Here is a 13,545-nt window from a genome sequence, read left to right on the forward strand (position 1 = left end):
TTAGTTGTGAAATTCCTGGAGGAAGAGAAGGCGTAAAGCCACATAAAGGTCTTGCAGTTTCAGACCAAGGTAAATTGTGCATCTGAGTATATTTGGAAATAATAATACAAGCTACAGAACATTACTTAGCAGAGAAATGAAATATTCCCTGACTGGGAGGCTACTGAACATCTACAGCCAGGAAACAGATTGGTTAGAAAGGGTCATTTCCCAGGTTCCCCCACTTACAAATTAATCAAAAATGGGGTGCAAATAAATGCCAAATATGATAGCAAAAAAATCACTATATGAGACTCAAACACACATCACTAGAGGCTTTTAAAGGAAGCATTGTGACACACAGGAGATAAAGTAATTAATACATTTCTATAGTCCAATATGAATTGTCATTTCTGGTTCCTGCTGTGTAAGGAACAAAGGCTACTGGTTACTGCTGACGACTGGGACATGTTGTGCTAAAGTGCATGTCCCGGGGTTAGCGCTAACGATTGCCACTGTAACTACTTGCTAACGCCCTAATTTGCTGCACCACTCCAAGTATTTTGTGCAAAAAGTTCTGCACACTATGAGACTATACCCTCTAATCTGCATAGCAGCATATGAGGTTTGAGAGACTGCGTGTTTTTTTTCAGTTTTGTTTTCCTGGCTTCAAAGAAATATTTGGCATATGACTATATTAAAACTCTCCGCAAAAAGCTTCACATTATTGGATGATGAGTGTGGTCCAAAACTGAGCCATCAGAGCAGTTTATTATTTGACTTATGCTGTGCTCTTATGCTATATTTTGGTAATTAGTTTGTAAAACTGTCATCTGAATCATTTACAACAAACAAACACTGTTGTGTCCAAACAGTAGCTTTTTTCACAACACAACTCTATGACAACTATGTTCGTGCATCTACACTTACCAAACTGCTGAATCTGTATTAGTGCATTCTGGGAAAATCTGGGGAGCTATTACATAGTACCTGAGCTACAGATAGAGGGCCTGATTCTCCACTGCCTTGCACCTCATGTAATCATTTACACCTATTTGTTCGGGGACAGTCAGGACCACTGTGCCCAAAGGCCATGAACATAGTGTGGCACAAGTAGCACTCTAGAAAGTCCTACTGCGAGGACAGCTAGAAAGGAGGATTGGTCCCCAAAGGCATCTCTTGGCAGCCCTAATTACACTTCAAAAAACACCACCTAAACCTACACCAGAAAGTTACATGAAGACAACTACTGAAAGCCTGGGAGAAACACTCTTAGTTCTGTGGACATGTTTACCACCACCTATGCCACTAACTGGTTAAAAAGATGTAATACAGATAGAGCCTAGATAGCATCTTTCATTAAAAGATCTCAAAGAGTTTTTATAAACATCAGATAATTAAGCCTCACAACGTCCCTTATTAATTGTTATTTGTTAATATTTAGATTGTGGTAGTACCCTAAAGGCCCCACTCAGAACGGGGTGCTTCATTGGGCCAGACAGTGTAAGAATACACACATAAAAACATGATTTCTGTCCTGAACTGCTCACAATCTAAGAAATCCCTGTGAAGCAGAAAAGGATTGTTATTTCTATTTTATAAACCAGGTGAAACTGAGGTGCAGAGAGTTGAAATTACTCACCTGTAGTCTCATAGTGAGTCTGTAACAGTGCCTGGAATAGAATTCAGGAGTTCTGATCCTCAGTCACCTGCTTTATCTACTACCTCACATTTTGTTAGAAAAATAAAGGCTCAACAGAAAACTTTGATCCTGTAGAAATGTAGGTTAGCCCTGATAATGGTGCATGTTTTGGCTCTGAATATAGTTTGTTTACAGTTAATGATGCAGTGATCTGTCTTTGTTGTTAACATTTACTCATTGTGACAGGTCCTATAAACTCTGCAGTATACTCAGTGAGGGAAGTGAAATTGTCCTTCTAGAGGCTGGAAACTTTTGCTACACTTGGCTGACACATGAAGGGCAAAACAAGCAAAGAATGCTTGCAATCCAGAGAGATGAATACCTTGTGTCATTTCTTTTCTGCCAGTTTTAAAGCTAATTTTTTTATGTTCTGACAATAAAAGCCTGGAAAGACATTTAAACCCTGAACTTTTCTATGCAGTGTTTTACCAGCTGATAAAGAGCTAGCCAGTTGTTCCTTTCAGCCTGACAGCAGTCTAATTAACCACTCACACTTACGTTGTTACTTATATAGCACCATAGTTAGTGAGACACTTTTCAGAGTAGCAGCCGTGTTAGTCTATATTGGCAAAAAAAAAAAGGAGGACTTGTGGAACCTTAGAGACTATCAAATTTATTTGAGCATAAGCTTTTGTGAGCTACAGCTCACTTCATTGGATGCATTCAGTGGACACTTTTATTCTTTTATGGTGTAAATATATATTACTTTAAGAGCACACTCTATTTTAAAGATTTGATTTCATAATTAATATTGGGTATATAACCTACTATAACCAGAAGTCACACAAGACATTAAACTTCATAATATACAGAAATGTAACAAGATTTCATTTCTTCACTCAATAGTTGCCGTCAATTTTGTATCTATAGAGTCTTGTGCTCAAATAAATTGGTTAGTCTCTAAGGTGCCACAAGTCCTCCTGTTCTTTTTGCGAATACAGACTAACACGGCTGCTACTCTGAAACATGTAAATTATTATAATTCTAATTACCAATGAACAATCAGTAGATTTCACCATTAGTAGGACAGAGTTGCATGGCTGCAGAACAAAGGAAAAAAGACCCCACACTAAAAGGAATCAATATCGTGAGCAGGCCCAGGCTGTAGCAATTGTTAGATAAGCAGCAGTAAATGTGACTACTTTGGTACAAACTGAAGTTCATAGAATATCAGGGTTGGCCCCCCACGCAAAGCAAGACTAATCCCTAATTTTCTCCCCCCAGATCCCTAAATGGCCCCCTCAAGGATTGAACTCACAACCCTGGGGTTAGCAGGCCAATGCTCAAACCATTGAGCTATCCCTCCCCCAAGTTAATTTAAGTTGGCAATTATAATTTTGGGTATCACCTGGGGATGCCAAATTGAACAACCAAGAGAATAAATATATTACATGAAAGATTCAATTGTACTGAGAACAAAACCAGGTCAATGTCAAGATTTTTGTGAAATTAATCAATAAGTTCAAATTTACCTTTTCTCAGAATTTTTGAGGCAGCCCCCACTCTTATTTTTTGCAGACTGCTTCTGACAGATGTACAAGAAGTACAGTGTACCACTGTAGAGCAGAAGTGTTCCACTTGGCCTGCAGAATAAATGTAAATGCAGTACTCTTTCAGGATGTCAGCAGCAGCTGTCACTTGCTTAATTTTTCTAGCTTTCTTTCCTCTTGCATTGCAATCTAAAGGACAAACTCTGCCCTCAGACACATGCACACAACTCCCATTAACTAATTATACTTTGCACTCTAAAGCACCTTCCAATTCAGGATCTCAACATTCTTCACAAACATTTAATTTGCCCTCACAAAACCCCTGTAAGGGAGTTATTACTATCCCCACTTTACAGAAGAGAAAACTAAAGTGTATACAAAGAGCCAGTCCTGGTCCAGTTGAAACCAATGACAAAACCACTGACCTCAACAGTGCACTGTCAGCCCCTAAATGATTTGCCTAGGGCCACAACACAAGTGTGTGGCACAGTGGGGAATAGAGCCGACATTTCCCAACTCCCAGTCCAGGGCCTGAACCACCCAACTCTTTTCCTCTATTCTCTGGTGAGTATCTGAAGGGTAGAATTTGACCCCCAAATCAAACAGAGGATTCAAGGCATCCAGCTATTATTACAACTGTATCTCTCATGTCTACAGAACATCACATATATTTTACTAAAACACAGCATTTCAAAAGCATACTCCAGACGTACTGTAGATATTTTCCTTATTTAATGAAGGAAAGGGTCGGAAGGAATTTTTCCTCCCAGGTCAGATTGGCAGAGACCCGGGGGAGGGGGTTGCCTTCCTTTGCAGCATGGAGCATGGATCACTTGCATGTGTAAAGTAAAGTAAATGGTGGATTCTCTGTAACTTGAAGTATTTATATTATGATTTGCGGAATTCAGTAACTCAGCCAGAGATTATGGGCTTATTACAGGAGTGGGTGGATGAGGATCTGTGGCCTGCAACATGCAGGAGGTCAGACTAGATGATCATGATGGTCCTTTTTGGCCTTAAAGTCTATGAGTCTATGAAGGCAGGACAGCCTGACTGGATTGGGGATGTGGATGTGGGAAGAAGGCTGGCACAATGACAGATCTGTTAATGTGAAGCCCAGTGCCTTGAGAAAGGCTCTTGGAATATTCCAAATATCTAATATAAATTGGAATAGATATTAGGTAAAATTTTCAAAAGTACCTATGTGATTTAGGAGCCTAAATCCCATTGACTTTTGCTTAGGAAGGCTCCTAAATCACTTAGTTGCATTTGAAGATGTTAACTATTACGTCTAAAGCATAACTACTCAATGAGCTGAAATCAAAGAGCTCTCATTAACTTGTTTAGGACCCCACTGAACAAAGGATTTCAGTTTCATAGAGTTTAAGGCCACAAAGGACCAATAAATCATCTCGTCTGACCTGCTTTATATATCAGAGGCCATTAAATTTCACCAGTTGCCTTGGTGTCACAGATCCACAGGACCAGTACTACGCCTCCAGCTTTGGAACATCCTCTGGAAGGAACCCCTTCAATGTGCCAGACCCCCTAGGGATCTCATTCTTCCTCTAGGGTAAGACATGCAGCTTCACTGTCTCCTTAGACTGGACCTCTTCAGCACTTCTGCTTCACACCATGAGCTCTGTTCAGTGAATCCAATTGAGACAGGCTCTTGTTGGAGACTTGTGCATGCTTCAGCGATTAATACACCTCAGCAAGCGTTTACAGTGACACTAACAGCATTGTCAAAACAGTTGGGTTTCTTAGTCATCTGGAACTCAGCAAAGAAGTCCTTAGGTTAGCACAGAGAAATGAAGTTTAAAGCATAGACCAGCAGTCCCCAATGCCGTGCCTGCGAGCGCCATGGCATCCGCCGGGGCATTTATGTGCACCTGCTGTCAGGGCTGGCACCAAGGAACCAAGAGGAGAGGAGTGCATCCGCTGGAGAACCTGCCACCGAAATGCCGCAGCTGAGCGCTTCCAGCGGAGAAGCGTCGCCACCGAAATGCTGCCGAGAAGCGTCGCTGCCCGCCCACTCTTCTGCAGGCATGAACGTGCTCTTGGCCACAGAAAGATTGGGGACCACTGGCATAGACCATCATGGTTAGCCCAGAGCTCAGCCCAGCTGTAGTGAATCCCATTGTTCAAGCACTGTCTATCTCTTAGTCTGACATCTTTGGTCAGTTCGCAGGTGCGAGCCCAAACTCCTTCCAGCAGCCAACTCTTATTCCCTACCTCACACCTCTCCAGTCCTTTGTTCTCAAGCCTGTGGTGAGGCAGGGAAATCCATATCACCCTGGGTCGTTAGTTGCTAGGTATCAATGGTCTGGTGACTGTATTTGCCATTGTCTTCTCAGGGGCTACACTCTGAAACCTGAATGGGGACTAATGCTCACACAACCAGGTGATATCCATATCCATGTCTCTTAGCCTGCCCTGAGAGCAAACAGTCCCAGTCCCTTTCCCAACTCTGGGTAACAATGCAGCATATAGGGAAAACAAAAGCACACCCAGGATTCATAAAAATATTACAGAAAATTCCCACTTCCTCACACTTGGGTATTTCAGTCTTCAGGAGACTAAACTGTTGTGTACAGGCATAGAACGGGAGAGACTGAGGTGTCACCAATGCCTGAGGCCCCTGCAAGGGCAAGGAACTACAAAAGTTGGGGTTTCAAAAAGTGTAAAGTCCTGTCAACACAGAATGACAGGGCTGTAAGACACTGAACTTCTTCAAATAGACCGAATAGATTATAGACAAAGGTAGCTCGTGATATGCTGAAATCATTGCTGAATGTGTATCCCATAGGAGTGAGGCTTAAAGTTGGACTGCAACAGTGAAGAAGCAGAGGCGCAGTTCATGTGTAAGTTGTTATTATTTAATTTGTTTCCATTGTGATTTCAATGAAACTGCACCAAGGTTACTCTAGCAGAGAATTTGGCCAAACTACTATATTGAGTTTGTGTGATGGATTTTTTCCCCACACATGTTGCAAAAGGGTTAATAGGGGCGTGAGAAAGCAATTAATCAGTCCTGGGTGCACCTGGAGGGTAGGCCAGGCCTAAATAGAAATAAAGCCCAGATAAGGGAGAGCAGGGTTTGTCTCCATAAAGTGCTGGGTGAGTCCAACCAGGGAGAGAAGACTGAGAGGAGAGGAAAGGAAGTGGGAAGTACCTTTTCTCTGCGAAACACTCTCAAAAGAAGGTTGAGAAGGCAAAAGGGAAAAAGACCAGAGAGGCTTCTCCAGGGGCAAGTTGGAAGTCTGACTACTGATGCGCAGTTGTTGTTCTTCAAGAAACCAACCTCTGTAGATGTTGAGTTCCATTCCTTGCTTTAGATGCTTTGTTAGTTACTTCAACTTGAATAAGTAAGGTTTCAGAGGAACAGCCGTGTTAGTCTGTATTCGCAAAAAGAAAAGGAGTACTTGTGGCACCTTAGAGACTAACCAATTTATTTGAGCATGAGCTTTCGTGAGCTACAGCTCACTTCATGTATCTGATGAAGTGAGCTGTAGCTCACGAAAGCTCATGCTCAAATAAATTGGTTAGTCTCTAAGGTGCCACAAGTACTCCTTTTGAATAAGTAAATGACTGGAAGTCCAATACTAAACTGCTGCCAAGTCACCCAGTCCATCTGTCATCCAGAGGTAATAAATAGCAACTTGTATTGCCCATTTTCACTGTGATCTCAGGTCCGCCAAGATTATCTGATGGGGAGACATCCTCTGTGACTACAAATACAATTGTGGCCAGGAGACTTAACATTGGTAGCACAGACAAAACTGTTACTTGGTGGCTCTTTTGCCTGGTGAGTTCTTGCATCCTGTCCCGAGGTAGGAGGCTTTGAGATGAGTGAGGTCTAGAATGGTTATTAATGTTTAAAGTTGTCTAGTAGGGATAGTTAAGAATTCTACGGAGTTAATAATAAATCCCAATGGGAGTCTAAGACTCTGGTGACAAAAACTGACCCTTTGGCACCTTTCTATGTGATAACTGACCAGTTATTTATCCAAATAGAAGAATAAATACGTATAATCCCAGGCAAGCCATAACTGCTGCCAAGCATTTTTTAAAATATTCAGATCAGATGTCAGAAAAAAAGAGAAATTGGCTGTGCTGTTCCCCCTAGAGAACTAGAGACGCTGCTCAAACACGCTCTTCATGTCCACAAGTTCCAGAGTGCATTGTCAGTTACCTTTCTCTAGAAGAGACATAATGGTTACCAAACTGACAATCCTGAACTTTCTTTGACCAGATAGTGGTTTATCCGCCAGAGATGCAGAATGGCTTAAGAATCTCCTATTTTTTTATTAATTTGGAAGTAATGGAAATAGAGTCTCTTCCTACTTTCATTTCGCGAAATGAAGACAGTGGCTTTTTTGGAAGGAGGGATTGGATTCCCTTCTACGTATCTTTCTGATAAAGAGGATTCCTTTGAGAAGGGAACTGAGAGTTTGTTTTAGAAACCTAATTTTGTAGTCCCATCATAAAAAGCTCAGGACACATCTGTGGATAGCAGTGACCATCCAACATGACGGAGTGAGAAAGCCTGTCTTCATTCTTTGGAAGCCCTCACAAACTCCTTAGTTTTAGGATTTTGCTGTAAAGAGCTGGGCTTCTGCAAAATAACTTGAGACCCAGATCTTCCATGGGTTATGCATGCCAAGAACAATGGCAGCATGCATCTTATGCTTGTGGTTGCTTGCAGTCTACAGGGACCCTCTATTCCCACTAATGTGCCAAAAGGCAGTTGAGCCCAATGGTGCTCAGTTCAAATGAGAAATAATCACCAAATCATATCAAAAATCAAAAGTCATCTAAATAGTTAATGTGTGTGGGTCTGCATGTTAGAGCCATTCTGCCAAATCCTGCTCTCCCTGAAATCATTAGCAAAAAACCACCTTTTGACATCAATGGGAAGAGGATTGGGTCCAGTGCACTAATGGAAGCAAAACTGGGCCCATAACTATCCATATTCAAAATTAATAACTTTGCTTATTTACACCTATTTTTCCAAATATAGCCAATCCATGAGCTTTCAAAGAAGTTTAGCTACCTGGAAAGTTCAAAGACATAGTAATCTCTGAGGTAGAGGCAGACACAGAGGCTCTGATTATTAGCTGGAAACATATATATATATATTTTTTTAATTACAAATTAAATTCTGCAGAAAATGATGACTTAATTCCTTGCTCCTCCCACCTGCCAGGGAAATCTTCTCACTTACCATGGGCCTATGGATTTTTAAGCCCTGATTATAACATTAAAATATACAGTTTTGTGGTTTCCTTACATCATAAATGTACAGTCTGTATATTTGGATTTGTCTAATTAAACTGAAAGAAATTGCATATTCAGCATTTTTTAGCTTTCTCTAACAGTCCATTAGCTCTAACTACAAATCTAATTGTGTCTGTGGAATGTTTTAGGGTTCAACCAAGACCAGTGAGAGGTTGTCATCATCTGTGCTGTAACCTTGTGTGCCTTAAATGCTCTGATGCTGTAGCTCTGATGCTGTAGCCCGGACACCAACAGCCAGCAGACAAGCATGCAGTTTCCTGAGTGTGTGTGTGCTGTGTAACCCTGATTCAGCACTCTAACCCCAGCAGCCTGCTTAACACAACAGCCCCACACTGTTAAACGCTAATGGAATATGGTTTATTTAAATATTTTTGGGTGTTTTCTACATTTTTAATGTATTGATTTCAATTACAACACAGAATACAAAGTGTACAGTGCTCACTTTATTCTTAATTACAAATATTTGCACTGTAAAAAAGAAACAGTATTTTTCAATTCACCTAATACAAGTACTGTAGTGCAATCTCTTTATCATGAAAGTGGATCTTACAAATGTAGAATTATGTACAAAAAAACTGTGTTAAAAAATAAAACAATGTAAAACTTTAGAGCCTACAAATCCACTCAGTCCTACTTCTTGTTCAGCCAATCGCACAGACAAACAAGTTTGCTTACGTTTGCAGAAGATAATGCTGCCGGCTTGTTTACAATGTCACCTGAAAATGAGAACAGGCGTTCGCATGGCACTGTTGTAGTCCATGTCGCAAGATATTTACGTGCCAGATGTGCTAAAGACTCCTATGACCCCTCATGCTTCAACAACCATTCCAGAGGACATACGTCCATGCCGATGACAGGTTCTGCTTGATAACAATCCAAAGCTGTGCGGACCGATGCATGTTCATTTTCATCATCTGAGTCAGATGCCACCAGCAAAAGGTTGATTTTCTTTTTTGGTGGTTCGGGTTCTCTAGTTTCTGCATCAGAGTGTTGCTCTTTTAAGACTTCTGAAAGCATGCGCCACACCTCATCCTTCTCAGATTTTGGAAGGCACTTCAGATTCTTAAACCTTGGGTCAAGTGCTGTAGCTATCTTTCAAAATCTCACATTGGTACCTTCTTTGCGCTTTGTCAAATCTGCAGTGAAAGTGTTCTTAAAACGGACAATATGTGCTTGGTCATCATCCGAGACTGCTATAACATGAAATATATGGCAGAATGCGGGTAAAACAAAGTAGAAGACATACAATTCTCCCCCCAAGGAATTCAGTCACAAATTTAATTAATGCATTATTTTATTAACGAGCATTATCAGCGTGGAAGCATGTCCTCTGGAATGGTGGCCGAAGCATGAAGGGGCATACATATGGTTAGCATATCTGGCATGTAAATACCTTGTAATGCCGGTTACAAAAGTGCCATGTGAAGGCCTGTTCTCACTTTCAGGTGATATTGTAAATAAGAAGCGGGCAACATTATCTCTCATAAATGTAAACTAACTTGTTTATCTTAGTGATTGGCTGAACAAGAAGTAGGACTGAGTGAATTGTAGGCTCTAAGGTTTTACACAGTGTTGTTTTTGAGTACGGTTATGTAACAAAAAAAATCTACATTTTTAAGTTGCACTTTCACAATAAAAAGATTGCACTACAGTACTTGTATGAGATGAATTGAAAAATACTATTTCTTTTATCATTTTTCCAGAGCAAATATTTGTGATCGAAAATAATAATAAAAAGTGAGCACTTTGTATTCTGTGTTGTGACTGAAATCAATGTTTGAAAATGTTGAAAAACATCCAAAAATATTTAATAAATTTCAACTGGTATTCTATTGTTTAACATTGCGATTAAAACTGCGATTAATCACAATGAATTTTTTCAGTTAATAGCATGAGTTAACTGCGATTAATCGACAGCCCTACTTGTAAATAAACAAAATTGCATCAAAGAAAATATGAGACTTCATCAATTTCTCCCTCAACTGGGACATCCTCAGGACCCCAAACTTTGAATACCTCCTCAGGTCAAAAAGGGGCAACACTGTATTTTCGTGCACTCATCACCATCGTATCTGAGCACCTTCCAGTATGTCGCATTGTTTGTTCTCTCATCCTCTCCCTGGGGCAGAAGCACATGAGAAGGACCATACTGGATCAGATCAATGGTCCATCTAGTCCAGTATTGTGTCTTCTGACAGTGGCCAATGCCAAGTGCTTCAGAGGGAATGAAAAGAACAGGTAATCATTAAGGCTGCGAGTTGGTCACAGAAGTCATGGATTCCGTGACTTTCCGTTACCTCCGTGACTTTTGCAATGACTGGCCAGCAGCAGCAGTTTGGTTGTATGGGAGGGGGCTCAGGGCTAGAGGCAGGGGGTTGGGAAGCACTTACCTCAGGATGGGGGGATCCTAGCTCCCACTGGCATGGACCCCCTGCAGCTCCTAGGTGGCAGAGGGGTGGGGGGGGTCTCCACGTCACGCACTGCCTGTGCCCACAGGCCCCGCCCCCGCAGCTCCCATTGGCTGCAGTTGCCAGCCAATGGGAACTGCGGCAGCCAGCGCTCGTGGCAGGAGCAGCAGAGCCCCTGCCCTGGCCCCTGCCTCCGCCACCTAGGAGCTGCAGGGAGGCAGAGTTGGATAGGAAGCCCCTGCCAGCCCCGCCAACTCTCCCCGCCACCAAAACCAGCGGGTGTCCTGGGGCACATCCCCCAGCACCTGCAGCAACCCTGAACCGCCCTCCCCAGAGCACCCGCAACCCCCACTCAAGTTTTAGCCAGGGCGGGTATTTTTAGTAAAAGTCATGGACAGATCACTGGCCCGTGAATTTTTGTTTACAGCCAGTGACCTGTCCATGACTTTTACTAAAAATACCCGTGACTAAAACATAGCCTTAATAATCATTAAGTGATCACCCCCTTTTGTCCATTCCCAGCTTCTGGCAAACAGAGGCTAGGGACACTTCAGAGCATGGTTTTGCACCCCTGCTCAGCCTGGCTAATAGCCACTGATAGACCTATCCTCCACGAAGTTATCTAATTATTTTTTTTAAACCAGTTGTGCTTTTGGCTTTCACGACATCCCCTGGCAACAAGCTCCGCAGGTTGACTGTGCGTTGTATGAAGAAGTACTTACTTATGTTTATAGTCTTGGCCTTCACAACATCCTCTGGCAAAGAGTTCCACAGGCTGACTGTGTGTTGCGTAAAGAAATGCTTCCACATGCAATGGAGTGTCTTGTTTTAATAATATTTGGAGAGGGAGAAGGCTGGATTTTCAAAACTTCACCTGCATTTGTGCACATGTTCGCTATAGAGACAAATTCTCAAATTGCCACACTCAACCGCCCTCTCCCTCCTCAAGTGAACACAAATGGGATGAGTATGTTATATCATTTGTATACACTAATAATAGTATGAAACAATTATAATAAACCTGATAAGTGTAGTAAATGCAGCAATACTTTTCCTCTTTTATTGGCATGAAAGCACCTAGTACAGGGGTGGGTAAACTTTTTGGCCTGAGGGCAACATCTGGGTGGGGAAATTGAATGCAGGGCCATGAATGCAGGGCTGGGGCAGGGGGTTGGGTTGCAGGAGGGAGTGTGAGGTGTGGGAAGGGGCTCAGGGCAAGCATTTGGGGTGCAGGAAGGGGCTCAGGGCAGGGTGTTAGGGTGCAGGAGGGGTGAGGAGTGTAGCAGGGGGCTGAGGTACAGGAAGGGTATGGGGTGCAACAGGGGGCTCAGGGCAGGAATTGGGGTGCAGGAGGGAGCTCGAGGCAGGGGGTTGGGGTGCAGGAGGAGTTCGGGGAGCAGGCTCTGGCCCAGTGCCACTTACCTGGAGCGGCTCCAGCATAGCAGAGGCACGCAGCGGGGCTAAGGCAGGCTCCCTGCCTGCCCTGGCCCCGCGCCACTCCCGGAAGCGGCTGGCACCACATCCCTGCGACCCCGGAGGGGAGGGGCAGAGGGCTCCATGCCCTGCCCTCACCTGCAGGTACCTCCCCTGAAGCTCCCATTGGCCACGGTTCCCCATGAACTAGCACAACTAGCCCCTGAATAGCACAATGATTCTCAAACTTTTGTGTTGGGACACCTTTCAAACAGCAAGCCTAGGAGTGTGACCCCCCTTATAAATTAAAAAACACATTTTTTTTGTATTTAACTCTATAAATATTGGAGGTGAAACAGGCTTTGGGGGTGGAGGCTGACAGCTCATGACACCCCACATTGCGACCCCGTTTGAGAACCCCTAAACTAGCATAATACCATTGACCATCTTGATCTAGCTTGCACAATAAAAAAAAAATTATTTATTTAATGTATTATCTTGTTTTATTTTAGTTTGTATAATCAAAACAATATTTCCTGACACAATTTAGTATTCACATTGTCAGACTGTCAATTGCAATCTGTCACAACGTTTCCATCACATACGAACAAATCTGCAGCAATCCTAGCAACAGCAAGGATTAACTCCCACACAAACTTCCCCCAAATAAACCTTCATCTAGAACAGGGGCTCTCAACCTTTTTCTTTCTGAGCCCCCCTCAACATGCTATAAAAGCTCCACGGCCCACCTGTGCCACGATAACTGGTTTTCTGTGTACAAAAGCCAGGGCCGGAGTTAGGGGATAGAAGCAGAGCAATTGTCTGGTGCCTCATACCACAGGGCCCACGCGAAACTATATTGCTCAGGCTTTGGCTTCAGCCCCAGGTGGCAGGGCTCAGGGCCCACACTTCAGCCCCATATGGTGGGGCTTTACATATCTACCCTGGGCCACAGCAAGTCTAATGCTGGCCATACTTGGCAGCCCCCCTGAAACCTACTCACGGCCCCCCTGGAAGCCTCGGACCCCTGGTTGAGAAGAACTGATCTAGAATACATTACCCACGTTTTAACTCTCCTTTACAATCCCATCACCAGTTTCTGCTTCCTCAAAAACAATCAACCAAACATAAATCTTGATGCTGCCCACCAGTAAAACAGTGTTTGAAGCTAATGTATTTAACCTTTTCGGGGTTTTATACAGCACCCATCACCACAGTATCTGAGCACATGAATTAAACAGAGGTATAGCAG

This window comes from Caretta caretta, chromosome 9 (genome assembly GCF_965140235.1).
Source record: "Caretta caretta isolate rCarCar2 chromosome 9, rCarCar1.hap1, whole genome shotgun sequence".
NCBI lineage: Eukaryota > Metazoa > Chordata > Testudines > Cheloniidae > Caretta > Caretta caretta.